General features: G+C 40.5%; 1 long non-coding RNA gene across 1 annotated transcript; it reads right to left on the bottom strand.

The window, feature by feature from the left end:
* Window positions 1-2,426: 2,426 nt before the first annotated feature.
* LOC129052157 (uncharacterized) lies at window positions 2,427-11,330 on the bottom strand. Its single transcript, XR_008517029.1, has 4 exons — window positions 10,081-11,330; window positions 9,377-9,550; window positions 8,347-8,476; window positions 2,427-2,922 (listed from the first exon to the last, which is right to left on the bottom strand). It is a non-coding gene; the product is annotated as an uncharacterized LOC129052157 (long non-coding RNA).
* Between the last annotated feature and the right edge of the window lie 741 nt (window positions 11,331-12,071).

The raw sequence follows: 12,071 nt of genomic DNA, 5'->3' as shown, positions 1-12,071 counted from the left end.
TGCATTTTTAATAAGAATGCCACAGAAGTGCTGTTGGGCCCCATTGCCAGTGCTTGACATCAAGAGTTACATGAAGCAAATATGGCTCATTACTGGTGATGTTAGCTTTGGTCACTTGATGAAGGTGGTGTCTGCCAAGTGTCTCTACTATAAAGTTACTATTTTTTCTCTTTGTAGTTAATAGGTATCTTGTGGGGAGATATTTTCAGACTTTTATTTTCTTTGAGACAGGGTTTCTCTCTGTCGCCCAGGCTGGAGTGCAGTGATGTTATCTTGGCTCACTGCAACCTCTGTCTCCCGGGTTCAAGCGACCCTCCCACCTCAGCCTCCCGAGTAGCTGGGACTACAGGCGTGTGACACCATGCCTGGCTAATTTTTTGTATTTCTTGTAGAGATGGGGTTTCGTCATGTTGCCCAGGCTGGTCTTGAACTTTTGAGCTCAAGTGATCCACCTGTCTTGGCCTCCCAAAGTGCTGGGATTACAGGTGTACACTACTGTGCCTGGCTGAGATTTTTCTAGTATCCTTTCTCATCATACTAATTTTCCCACTAATTTTAGCATCTTCCGAGGATTCATGCCTATAACAATCATTACTTTGGTATTTGCCAATCATTAATTTGGTATTTGGTATATGCCAGAGGATCTAAGAGGAGATGCCAAGTGATTTTCTATTTCCATCATTCCTTCTGCAATTGTTAACTAGAATTCTTCTATAAGAAAAAGCTGCATTTTTCAGTCATTTATTTGTTTCTTCAATTCTTTATATTAGTATGGATTTATGGATATTTATTCTGGGTTTTAATCCATTACTATCATTACAACCCAATTATAAAGGGTTATAATCCATTACTATAATTATTTATTTTTTGGCTCAAGTTGTTCTGGAATTGATCATTGGCCAAATGCCTCCTTCCAATGGCTCCTTTGTCCTTACGACATACTTGCATTGCTTTTTGAACATGTTGTTACTCTCTACCACCAAAAGATGTTCCAGGTTCATCTTTCCCTGCCCGAGCCATGGAATCTATTGTGGGCTGAGTTGTGTTCCCCAAAACAATATATCCAAGTTCTAATCCCTGGCCCCTGTGCATGTGATCTTATTTGGAAATAAAATCATGCAGACATAATCAAGTTACAATGAAGCTGTCCTGGATTGGAGTGGTCCTTAGTGAAAGACTAGTGTCCTTATAAGATGAGGATGGTTGGGACACATACACAGAGAGGAGAATAGCACGTGAAGGGACAGAAGAGACATCAGGGGAGAGGCAATGTGATGACAGGGGCAGAGATTGGGGTCATGTGGCCACAAGCCCAGGAAGGCCCAGGATTGTCAGCAACCACCGGAAACTCAAAGAAAAAGGAAGGATTCTTCTCTAACACCTTCAGGGAGAACACGGCCCTGCTCACACCTTGGCTTCAGACTTCTAATCTCCAGGACTATGAGAGAATAAACTTCTGTTCTAAGCCACCCAGTTTGTGGTACTCTGTTTGCAGTAGCCCTAGGAAACTCATACAGAATCTGTCATTTCTCCCTTTCATATAAGCAACGTTACATGACCCTAACCATAATACTTCTGGGAATCAAATTTTTGGAGGGTACGCTATGTGTGTGGCTCTGTTTTCAATGCCTTATACATACCTCTAAGGAAAATCTCTGAGAAATGGATCTTTGTGTTGGAAAACGGTTTTTGGATGCCAAAATCTGGGTACCAGGATCTTTTTCTCTGTCTTCTTTGCAGAATCATCTCATTTATTGCATCCTTATAATGTTCGGGTTACTCAACTCTTGATCCTAGGCATTCCTCTCTTCTAGCTTCATACCCTTCTAGATAATGGCATAGTGTTCTTTTTCCCAAGTTTATTTCCACTACCACAGCCCAAGCCACCACCTTTTTCTGCCTAGGCAATTGCAACAGCTTCCTAACTGGTCCCCGCCCCACTAGCCCCACCAACTCTAGTCTTTCCTATGTGGATCTTGATTGATAACATTGTCAAAACAATCTTGTTTAAAAGTGGTTTTTTTTTTTTTTTGAGACGGAGTCTTGCTCTTGTTGCCCAGGCTGATGGCACGATCTCGGCTCACCACAACCTCTGCTGCCTGGGTTCAAGTGAGTCTCCTGCCTCAGCCTCCCGAGTAGCTGGGATTACAGGCACCCGCCACTATGCCTGGCTAATTTTTGTACTTTTAGTAGAGACGGGGTTTCACCATATTGGCCAGGCTGGTCTCGAACTCCTGACTTCAGGTGATCCACCTGCCTCGGCCTCCCAAAGAAAAGTAGCTTTTTATGCTAGAACAGTTTTAGATTTATAGGAAAATTGCAAAGGTGTACAAAGTATTCCCATATACCTCACACCAAGCTTTCTCTATTATTAACATATGGTACATTTTTCACAATTAATGAACCATTTTTCATACATTATTATTAACTAAAGTCCACACTTTATTCAAGTTTCCTTAGTTGTCACCTGGTTTCCCTTTTCTGTTCCTGAATCCCATCCAGAACATCACATTACATTTAAGTAGTCACATCACTTTCGGTTCTTTTCAGCTGTGTTAGTTTCTCTGACTTTTCTTGTTTTGATGACCTTGACATTTTCCAGAAGTGCTGGTCACGTATTTTGTAGCATGTCCCTCAGTTGGGATTTGTCTGATGTTTTCTCATGAACAGACTGTGGCTATGAGTTTTTGAGGGGAAGAGCACAGAGGTAAAGAGCGCTGTTCTCATCACACAATAGCGAAGGTACATCCAGCTGACGTGATTTATGACTGTTGATGTGAATCTTGATCACTCGGCTGAGGTAGTGTTTGTCAGGTTTCTCCGCTGTGAAGTTACTCGTTTTTTCTTCCTTCCCATCCTGTACTCTTTGGAAGAAAGTCACTACGATCTCACACGTAAATGGTGGGGAGTTATGCTGTGCTCCTAGAAGACAAAGTATCTCCGTAAATTATTTGGAATTCTACACAGCACATTTCTCTATTCTCCTGTTTGTTTATTTATGTATTTATTCAATCATTTGTTTACATCAGTATGGACTCATGGGCGTTTATTTTCTACTTTGGTTTATAATTTAATACCACTTTATTTATTTTGTTGCTGAAATTGTTCTAACTTCGGTCATTGGGAGGTGTTTCAGTTGGCTCCTGCATCCCTTGGACAGACCCTGCCTGTGTGTGTGTGTGTGTGTGTGTGTGTGTGTGTGTTTTGAACACTTCCTTACTTTCTGTACTACAAGATGCTCTGGGCTAAACTTGTATCTTCTCTATCTCAATTCTATTAGATTGGTGCAAAAGTAATTGCGGTTTGGGCCATGACTTTTAATGGCAAAACCGCAGTCACTACTTTTGCACCAATCTAATAGAATCAGCAATTTCTCCCCAAACTGATTTTTTTCAAAGTGCAAATCTGATAATTACCCAGCTGCTTCAAAGTCCTTACCTTGGCATTCAATGCCTGGTACACCTTGGCTCCCGTTTACCTTCTCAGGCTCAACTTGTCTCCCCTGTGGAACCCCTCCTCCCAGCCACGTTAGCCTCATTTCAGTGTGTTGTGTGTGTCATGCTCTCTCCTGCTATAGGATTTTAACTATTCCCTTTGCTGGGCCACTTTCCCAGCAGTTTCCCCATCTGTTTTGCCATATTAATTCCTCCTCATGCTTTAGTTCTCAACTACTTGGTTAGCTTTCTTTGACCTCCTTGACCAGGCTGTTTGCCTTATTACATCTCCAAATACTACTTCATTGTAACTTCTTTTTTCAATTTTCTTTTATTTTAAGTTCTGGGATACATGTGTAGGACACTCAGATTTGTTACATAGGTAAACGTGTGCCTTGGTGGTTTGCTGCACCTATCAACCCCTCACCTAGGTATTAAGCCCCACATGCATTAACTGTTTATCCTGATGCTCTCCCTCCCTCTCCTGCCTCCCTTCATTGTAATTTTACACTTCTTTGTGAAACTATTGGAATAATGTCTGTCTTCCACCATGCTATACCCTCCATGAAGGCAGAGTCTCTATTCATTTTTACTCCTATTATACCCTGGCTCAGTGTCTGTAATATGGTGGGTGCTGAATGCCTACCTGTGGAATAAATGAATATGAGTGAATTACTCTATGATGGTTTTATTCATGTCATTATCTTACTGAGTGCCTAATAACAGCTGTGCTAAATTCTAGGAAGAGAAAAGTACATGGTCTCCATTCTCTCACAGTCAAGAAATTTAATTTCCTCAAGTGAGCATTTCTTTAAAAGTTTTTTTGAGCATAGAAGAACTTTTAACACCATAGCACAGCTATTAACATCATATGGTATTAGATTCTGCAAAAAAAGTTAGACTGCTGTGTTAGAATTCCCATGAGAGCATGGATCGCATATCATCAATTCATTTGTTCACCCATCCAAGTGTCCATCTGCCCAACCATAAAGCATTGCACCCAACACATATTTCATGCAGCTTGTGATGTGTCTGGCACTAGAGACTTAGAGCTGAGTGAGATGAGCTCCCTACCACATGGTGCTTACATTCAGGTGGAAATGATAGGCGATACAGATTTAATGTTTGTGGGTAGACCACAAGGTCAGGAGTTCAAGATCAGCTTGGCCAAGATGATGAAACCCCACCTCTACTAAAAATACAAAAAATTAGCCAGGCATGATGGCAGGTGCCTGTAATCCCAGCTACTTGGGAGGCTGAGGCAGAGAATTGCTTGAACCTGGGAGGCAAAGTTTGCAGTGAGCCGAGATTGCACCACTGCACTCCAGCCTGAGCAGCAGAGCAAGACTCCGTCAAAAAAAAAAACAAACAAAAAAAACAAAAAACAAAATAAGAATTATATATATATATATACATATTTTAACTAATCTAGATCCATATTCAAATAACAGTATATGCTTCATGTGCCTTATAACAGAGTTTGCCAATTTCTTCCCTCCTGTCTCAGTGATGTTACTATAATTCATTTCACTTACCCATGTGCTATAATCACCAAATACATTGTTACTATTATTACTTTAGATGGATGCTTATCTGTTAGATGAATTAAATATAAGGAAACTGATATAGTTTGGATATTTGTCCTCACCCAAATCTCATATTGAAATGTAATCCCAATGTTGGTGGTGGGGCCTGGTGGGAGGTGATTGGATCATGGGGGTAAATTTTTCATGAATGGTTTAGCATCATCACCCTTGGAACTGTCCTCACAACAATGAGTGAGCTCTTGTGAGATCTGGTCATTTAAAACTGCAGCACCTCCCCACTCCGTCTCTTGCTCCTGCTCTGGCCATGTGACATGTCTGCTTCCCCTTCCGCTTCCACCACGATTGGAAGCTTCCTGAGTCCTCCTGAGAACCTGAGCAGATGTCAGCATCATGCTTCCTGTACAGCCTGCCTAACCATGAGTCAATTAAACCTCTTTTCTTTATAAATTACCCAGTCTCAGGTATTTCTTTATAGCAATGGGAGCACTGACTAACATAAAAACCCAGAAATGTTCTCTTCATTTATTTCTTTTATGATGCTCTTCCTTTCTTTATGTGGATTCAAGTTTCCGATCTGTATCATTTTCCTTCTGCCTGAAGAACTTTTAACATTTCTTCCAGGGCAGGTCTGTTGAAGATAAAGTCTTCCAATTTTTATTTGTTTGATAAAGCTTATTTCTCTTTGCTTTTGAAAGATAATTTCACTGGGTATAGAATTTTAGAATTCCACCCCCCCAACACTTTAAATATTTTATTCCACTCTCTTCTGGCTTGCATGGTTTCTGAAGTGAAGTCTACTGTAATTCATATATTTGTTCCTTTATAGGTGAGATAGTTTCTCCCTCTATGGCTTTTTTGAGATTTCTCTCTGTTTCTCATTTTCTGCCGTTTGAATATGATATGCCTGTGTGTGTGTGTGTATTTGTGTGTGCGTGTGTGTGTGTGTGTATTTGTGTATGCATGTGTGTGCGTATTTTGGTATTTATTCCAATTGTTTTCAGAGCTTCCTCTATGTGTGGTTTGGTGTCTGTCGTTAATTTTGTGAAGTTCTCAGCCATAATTCAATTATTTCTTCTGCTCCTTTTTTCTTTCTTTTCCTTTTGGTATCCAATTATAAATATGTTACACCTTTTGTAATTGTTCCACAGTATTTACTCTGTTTTCTACTTTTTTTTTTTCTTCAATTTTCTTTTGTCTTTGCATTTCAGGTTGGGAAGTTTCTTTGACCTATCTTCAAGCTTGCTGATTTTTTTCTTTGTCTGTGTTCAGTTTACTGATGAGCTTGTCAAAGGCTTTCTTCATTTCTGGTGCTGTGTTTTTAATTTCCATTTAATTCTTGCATGTTGTCTTCTTTTTTTGAGAATAAGGGGTTAACACATTAATTACAGTTATTCAACATTTTTTATCTGATAATTCCAACATCAGTGTCATATCTGAGTCTGGTTCTGATACTCTCTTTGACTCTTCAGACCATGCTTTTCTTGGTATTAGGAGCTAGGAGCTGACGTGAATAGGCCTTTACTGTGTGGATTTGTCATAATATGGATAAGAATCTGAGTGTTTTGTGTTTAATGTTTGCTGTAGCTGTAGATACCAGAGGCTTCAAATTTGTCCTTGTTTTCTTCTCTCCTCTTAAGCTTATACTCCTCAGAGAGAGTCCTTGTTTTGGAGCTCTTTTAGTTGTAACACACTATCATTACACTGGAGTCCCATTGGCATGGTAGTAAGCAATAGGGGAGGGGGAAACTTCTAAAATCTACCAGTTAAATGCCAGTCCTTTACTGCACCTGTCTCCCTGGGCTGTGGCTTTCACAAGTGTTTCTCCATAATTTTATTCACTCAGACCCTACTCTCTTCCCTGAATGCAGCATTCCCAGTCCATATTCTTGCAGTCATGACCCTTCATGACTATGTTTTTCCCCTCTTAGGTGAGGCAGGAGGATTGGTGGGGCTGGAGTGGGAGAATGCCCTTCTACCAGCCAGGATAAAGCTCTGGGAATGTCTTTATCCTGGAGAGGAGTCCCCGCTCCCCCACTTTTTATCCCTATGTGCTCAGTTAGGATTTTATTTATTTATCTTTCCATCTTTACTGAGATAATTAACAAATAAGAATTGTATATATTTAGGGTGCACAATGTATGTTAATTAGCTTGACTGGGGCAATAATTTCAAAATGTGGGCCTTTGTTTTGAGGAAGGCTCTGGATTTATTGCACAAGGATTACAGTTCTTCTCCTGCCAGAGTCACCTAGGGATCTTACTTGGATCTTCATGAAAACCTGGTGGGGTTTCTGGAGGTAAAGTCCATGGAATCGTGGGATTCCCCTAGGATAGCAGCTCCCAATCTAGACCCTACTTAGCCTCCAGCAATTCATCAAAATTACCATCTAAGTATTCCTGCCAGTTATAGTCCCAGTGGCTTTTTCTTCCTCTCTGGATTTTGGGGCTACAGTTTGCCCTGCAACTTCACTTCTTTGATGGGTCCAAGAAAAGTCATTGATTTTCAGTTCATCTAGCTTTTTCTTCTTGTGAGGATGGGAGTAACAGCTTCCCAACTCTTTACTTGTGATAGCTGAAACTAGAAGTTAACACACTGACAATGCACACTTAAACAAAGACACAGTCCGATTTTGTTTTGTCTCCACCCTGAATAGACCTCATTGTTAGGACTTCCTAGATGCCCTTAAAAACTTGATAAATGCTGACTAGATCGAAAGAAGCTTGTCTCACAATTTTAATCTCATATTCTGAGCCCTAGGCTCAACCAGGCTCAAACACTGCCAATGTTTAGGAGGTGAGAGGGAGTCAGCATTGAACCAACTTTCTCTTGGTAACAGGGGCCCAGAGAAAAAACTCAGTGAGAAATACAGCAAAATAAGTTGATTTGCATCAAAATTAGACCTTCTTAAATCTGCCCAGCCCTTCAGCTGCAGAGTGAGTATGAATTTCTACCCTCTAAACTAAGAGCTAGTTTATTGTTAAATGGGTCGACTTGGACGCACACAGCAGAACACCATGAGTGCAGAGAATGAAGAGAACTCTTTGTGTTAACATCTGTGCGGTGGCGAATGATTCATCAGTCAGCTACATGCTGGCCTCCTCCACACTCCCGGAAATCACTCATGAAGTTCTCTGAACTAGTCTTAAAGGCCCCACACTACCACGTCTCAGGGTCATGATATACCCTAGATGTACCCCTTCCCCTCAGCCAGCCACAAAATGGGCCTGACCTTATCCCACTTATTGTTATGTGCACATCTGGATTTTAGGCTGTTGTAAGAGTGAACACCCAGGCCTGACTCTTTTCAAAGAGCAAATTGGCAGAGGTCTCATCCTGAGGCCTCTCTTGAGTGAGGAACTACTTACCAGTCACATGAAAGCACAAATCAGGGCTTGCGCCGAGCTGAACTTCCCGGCTAAATAAAATGGATCGATGGTGCCATGTTGACCTGGTATGTTAGATGATGAGAAACCCTTTCAATTATTCTGCGAGTGGCTGTTAAGAGGATGAGAAATCATCTGTGTTCAAACTTGGCTTTAATTTCTCTAAACGAGATAATTTGCCAAAGAACTTTTGCCTATATGAGGACTGTTACCTGAGCAAGACATTTGGGTAATTGGGCATTTGATGTTGGTTTGGCGTCACTTTTATGCATATTGATGATCATGTGAGTCTAAAGACCTTGTTTTACTTTAATTGGAATTCCTGCATGGGAGGGGCTATGGTGAGCTCTGGCTGGTAGCAGAGTTCTCTTAGAAGGGCCAGTGTGGATAAAGAAATATCTTTGGCATTTTTCCTTTTGTGTTTTAGTGAAGACACTTCTGGATGTAAGGAAGAAAAACAAATTTATGATGTATTTAGCAAAAAAAATTAAAAAAAGCTTGAGGAGTTTTAGTCTTTTTTAAATGAGGCTATAGTAATGTCTTCAGCGAGTTAAATGTTGGAATGCAGTCACAGCTCAGAACCAGAGCTAGGAGATGGACTGTCAGGACTATCAGGAACCCTGGTAGTTACTCTGTCTCCATCCCCTGATTTCTCTGCATACCCATCTCATTCCTTTATCTCTCCCAACTAGCTTTCATTCCCTCTTTACAAACATGTCACAGGATGGCTGTCCCTGAAGTTTGCAAGTTTGCATCACCTTCTTTTGAGTCACACTCAGCAATATGACTGGTTATGTCTGAATGCCAGTTCCAAACTCTTGAGACAATCTGATTTGAAAAGGTGCCCAGTCTGATAGAGGAAGGTGCCCTGTGGGTGGCTACTTTTCGGAGAAAAGGGACATCTCGAAAGACTGCCTATAATACACTTCCCATCTGGCATTGTCCCCATTTTATAGATGAGAAAACTGAGAAAAATGAGAAAAGTTCCTCAAGGCCACATAGCTGCACCTACCTTTTCTTCCTGAATGACGATTATCATGAGAAAATAATTTTATTTTGGATGAAAATTGGTGATATTCATGTTGCAGCTATTTTTGAAGGAAGGGAGTTATCTTTTGTTAAACGAGATGCATTGTTTAGCAAAAATCATTTTACTTTGTAATTTTATTGAAAGGAAACGCTCTTTCTGAAAATAAAATGAGAGTAAATGAGAGTAAAATTTTAGTAGCAAAGAGAAGGATTCCTAAAATAATCCAGGACAGTTATGCAATTGCAAAATTCTCCGATATTTCCGCATTCAAGAAAAATTAAATGCAGGAAATGAATAAGAAGGGGATAAAAATTCTTTGCAAAAGTCAAAGCCACCCCATTGGCCAAAAGTTGGAGGCATCCTAAGACTTTTTAGAAGCAACAAGCTACTTTGCAAACCAAAACATGAGGTTTATAAACATGGGAATTGAGCCATTAGAGAGAAAGTGAAAGAGAGAAAAGTCAACTTCTGATCTGACTTTTCTTATTCTCCAGTTTTCTCATTAGATTTTTTTTTTCCTCCCAGAAGAGCAGTGTTGGGAGTTTCAAAAATAAAATCAAGTCAAATTCAGAAAAATAATTATATCAGATCAAATTTTTAAAAATTAAAAGTATATTATGTTTACAAAGGAACAGTTGGCCGATCTTGAACCAGGAAACTTCAAATGAAGATAGTAAGAAGCTCACCTTATAGCAGTTACAGCATAGCTTATAAAGCATCAAGAAGAAGTATTTTGACCTTTTTTATGGTTGGCTGTTATGCATTAATGTTCTTGTTAAGGCAAGCAGAGTTGTTTAAGCTGATTTATCTATAGCTGTTTGGCTTAATTTCACTGAATCATATTGACAAGAATGTAAAGCTTACATGTTGTGTTTCATTGTGATTTGAGATAGCATCTCAGGGAAATCAGGATAACTAAGTTTTGGTTACGTGGTATGTGGCTATGGGTGGTTGGCCTTGGGGTATCTCTCAACTTTGGCTTCTATGGTAATTTCAAGACAGCATGAGACCAGGAGGGTTTAAATGGCTTCATTTGTCTTTTCATTCCTACCAAAAGAATGCCTGAACAACAGTCACACGTTGCCATCCTCCTGGGATCCTCTCTGTGGTCCCGTACTCCCTGCCCCCTAGCGTCTCCATGGTCCCGTGCTTCCTGGTCCATCTCGTCTCCATGGTCAGGTGCTACCTAGTCCACCTCATCTTCGTGTTCCCTGGTCCATCTTGTCTCCATGGTCTTGTGCTCCCTGCTCCGTTTCATCTCAATGGCCCGGTGCTCCCTGCTCCGTCTCATCTCAATGGCCCTGTGCTCCCTGGTCCATCTCGTCTCCGTGGTCCCATGCTCCTTGGTCCATCTTGTTTCCATGATTTCGTGGTCCCTGCCCCGTCTCATCTCAATGGTCCTGTGCTCCCTGGTCCACCTTATCCCAATAGTCCTGTGCTCTCTGGTTGATTGGGTTCTACAATGGAGAGGTCACTTGTGATCTTTTGGCCTATTCTTTGTAGGCTATACCAGGTTACCCTTCCAGCAAATGGTAAAGGGTGACTTATATGACTTTTCCTGGGGCAGATGGGACTACGGAAAAATCCATCAAAACAATGGCTTATTTGCTGATAGCTCATGAGCTGTCAATAACAAAGGGTGTGCAGGAGCTTGGCCAGTGCTGGGTTTGTGCTTCAGGACTCCTCTATTTCCAAGCCACTGCTGCCCCTCAGGCTGTCCTCCTGGCCTGGACACCACCCTCCTGGCTCTGTGCCTGGCTAAGGGGAAGAGTTACAAAATAGACTAGAATGTACATGTCCCTTGAATATACAGTCTCCCTTGATGCGACTGGGAGCACCTACTTTCCCACAGAGTGTTGCTGTCCATATAGTCCTGCTATGGACCTGGTTTCAGAGCAAATGAGATGAAACGCTAGTCACGATGGAATTGGATCAGACCGACCTATATGGGGGTCAACAACACAAAGCAGAGACTAAAGAAAGGCATTTTTAAAGAATTGTTGTTCCTAGCAAAATTGGTAATCTTTGTTCAGATGGTGGTAATATTAATTCATTCATCAAATATTTATTGAGCTTTTACTGTGTGCTAGAATCTCATTGGGAATGTTTGTAGAAATGCCAGATCCTAGTCATTGTGTGAACTCTGAAAGTTTATTTGAACAAAAATGAAAGTTTTAGTGAATCTTTCCAAATCGGATGAAAATATTGCTTTCAAAGTTTAAATAATTTGGTTCTTTCTCCTTTTCCCTTCCATGGTTCACTATGCTTGGAATCTACAAGCTCTAAGAAATATGAGGAAAGAATTTGACTTTGGTTAGGATTTGCATTTTTAAGTCATTAGGAGCTACCCAGCTTATTTCTTTTTTTAGTATTGATTAAAATAAAGACAGGAAAGGCATCTCCATCACAACACGTTGTAGTTTGCTTTTGTCTCACTTTAATCCTTTGCTCTTGAACACATTTTTATTACCTAAGTTATTGTTCTGTGCTCGTTTTTCATAAATTAGAACTACCCTAAGGATTTTGTTTCTAATGAATACATACTGAGAGCACATTTTGCTTAGCAGCCTGTTTCAATCTGCCATACAATGCAAAGCCTACTTAAAATAACCTTTTTTGGGGGGCATGATGATTAGAGCTTTGAAGTCAATTAAAAATATGCAATGTGTAAATACAG

Source organism: Pongo abelii, chromosome 21, assembly GCF_028885655.2.
Source record: "Pongo abelii isolate AG06213 chromosome 21, NHGRI_mPonAbe1-v2.0_pri, whole genome shotgun sequence".
In the NCBI taxonomy this organism is placed as follows: Eukaryota; Metazoa; Chordata; class Mammalia; order Primates; family Hominidae; genus Pongo; species Pongo abelii.
The sequence above is the reverse complement of the archived record's forward strand: the minus strand, read 5'-3'. Positions and strand labels throughout refer to the sequence as shown.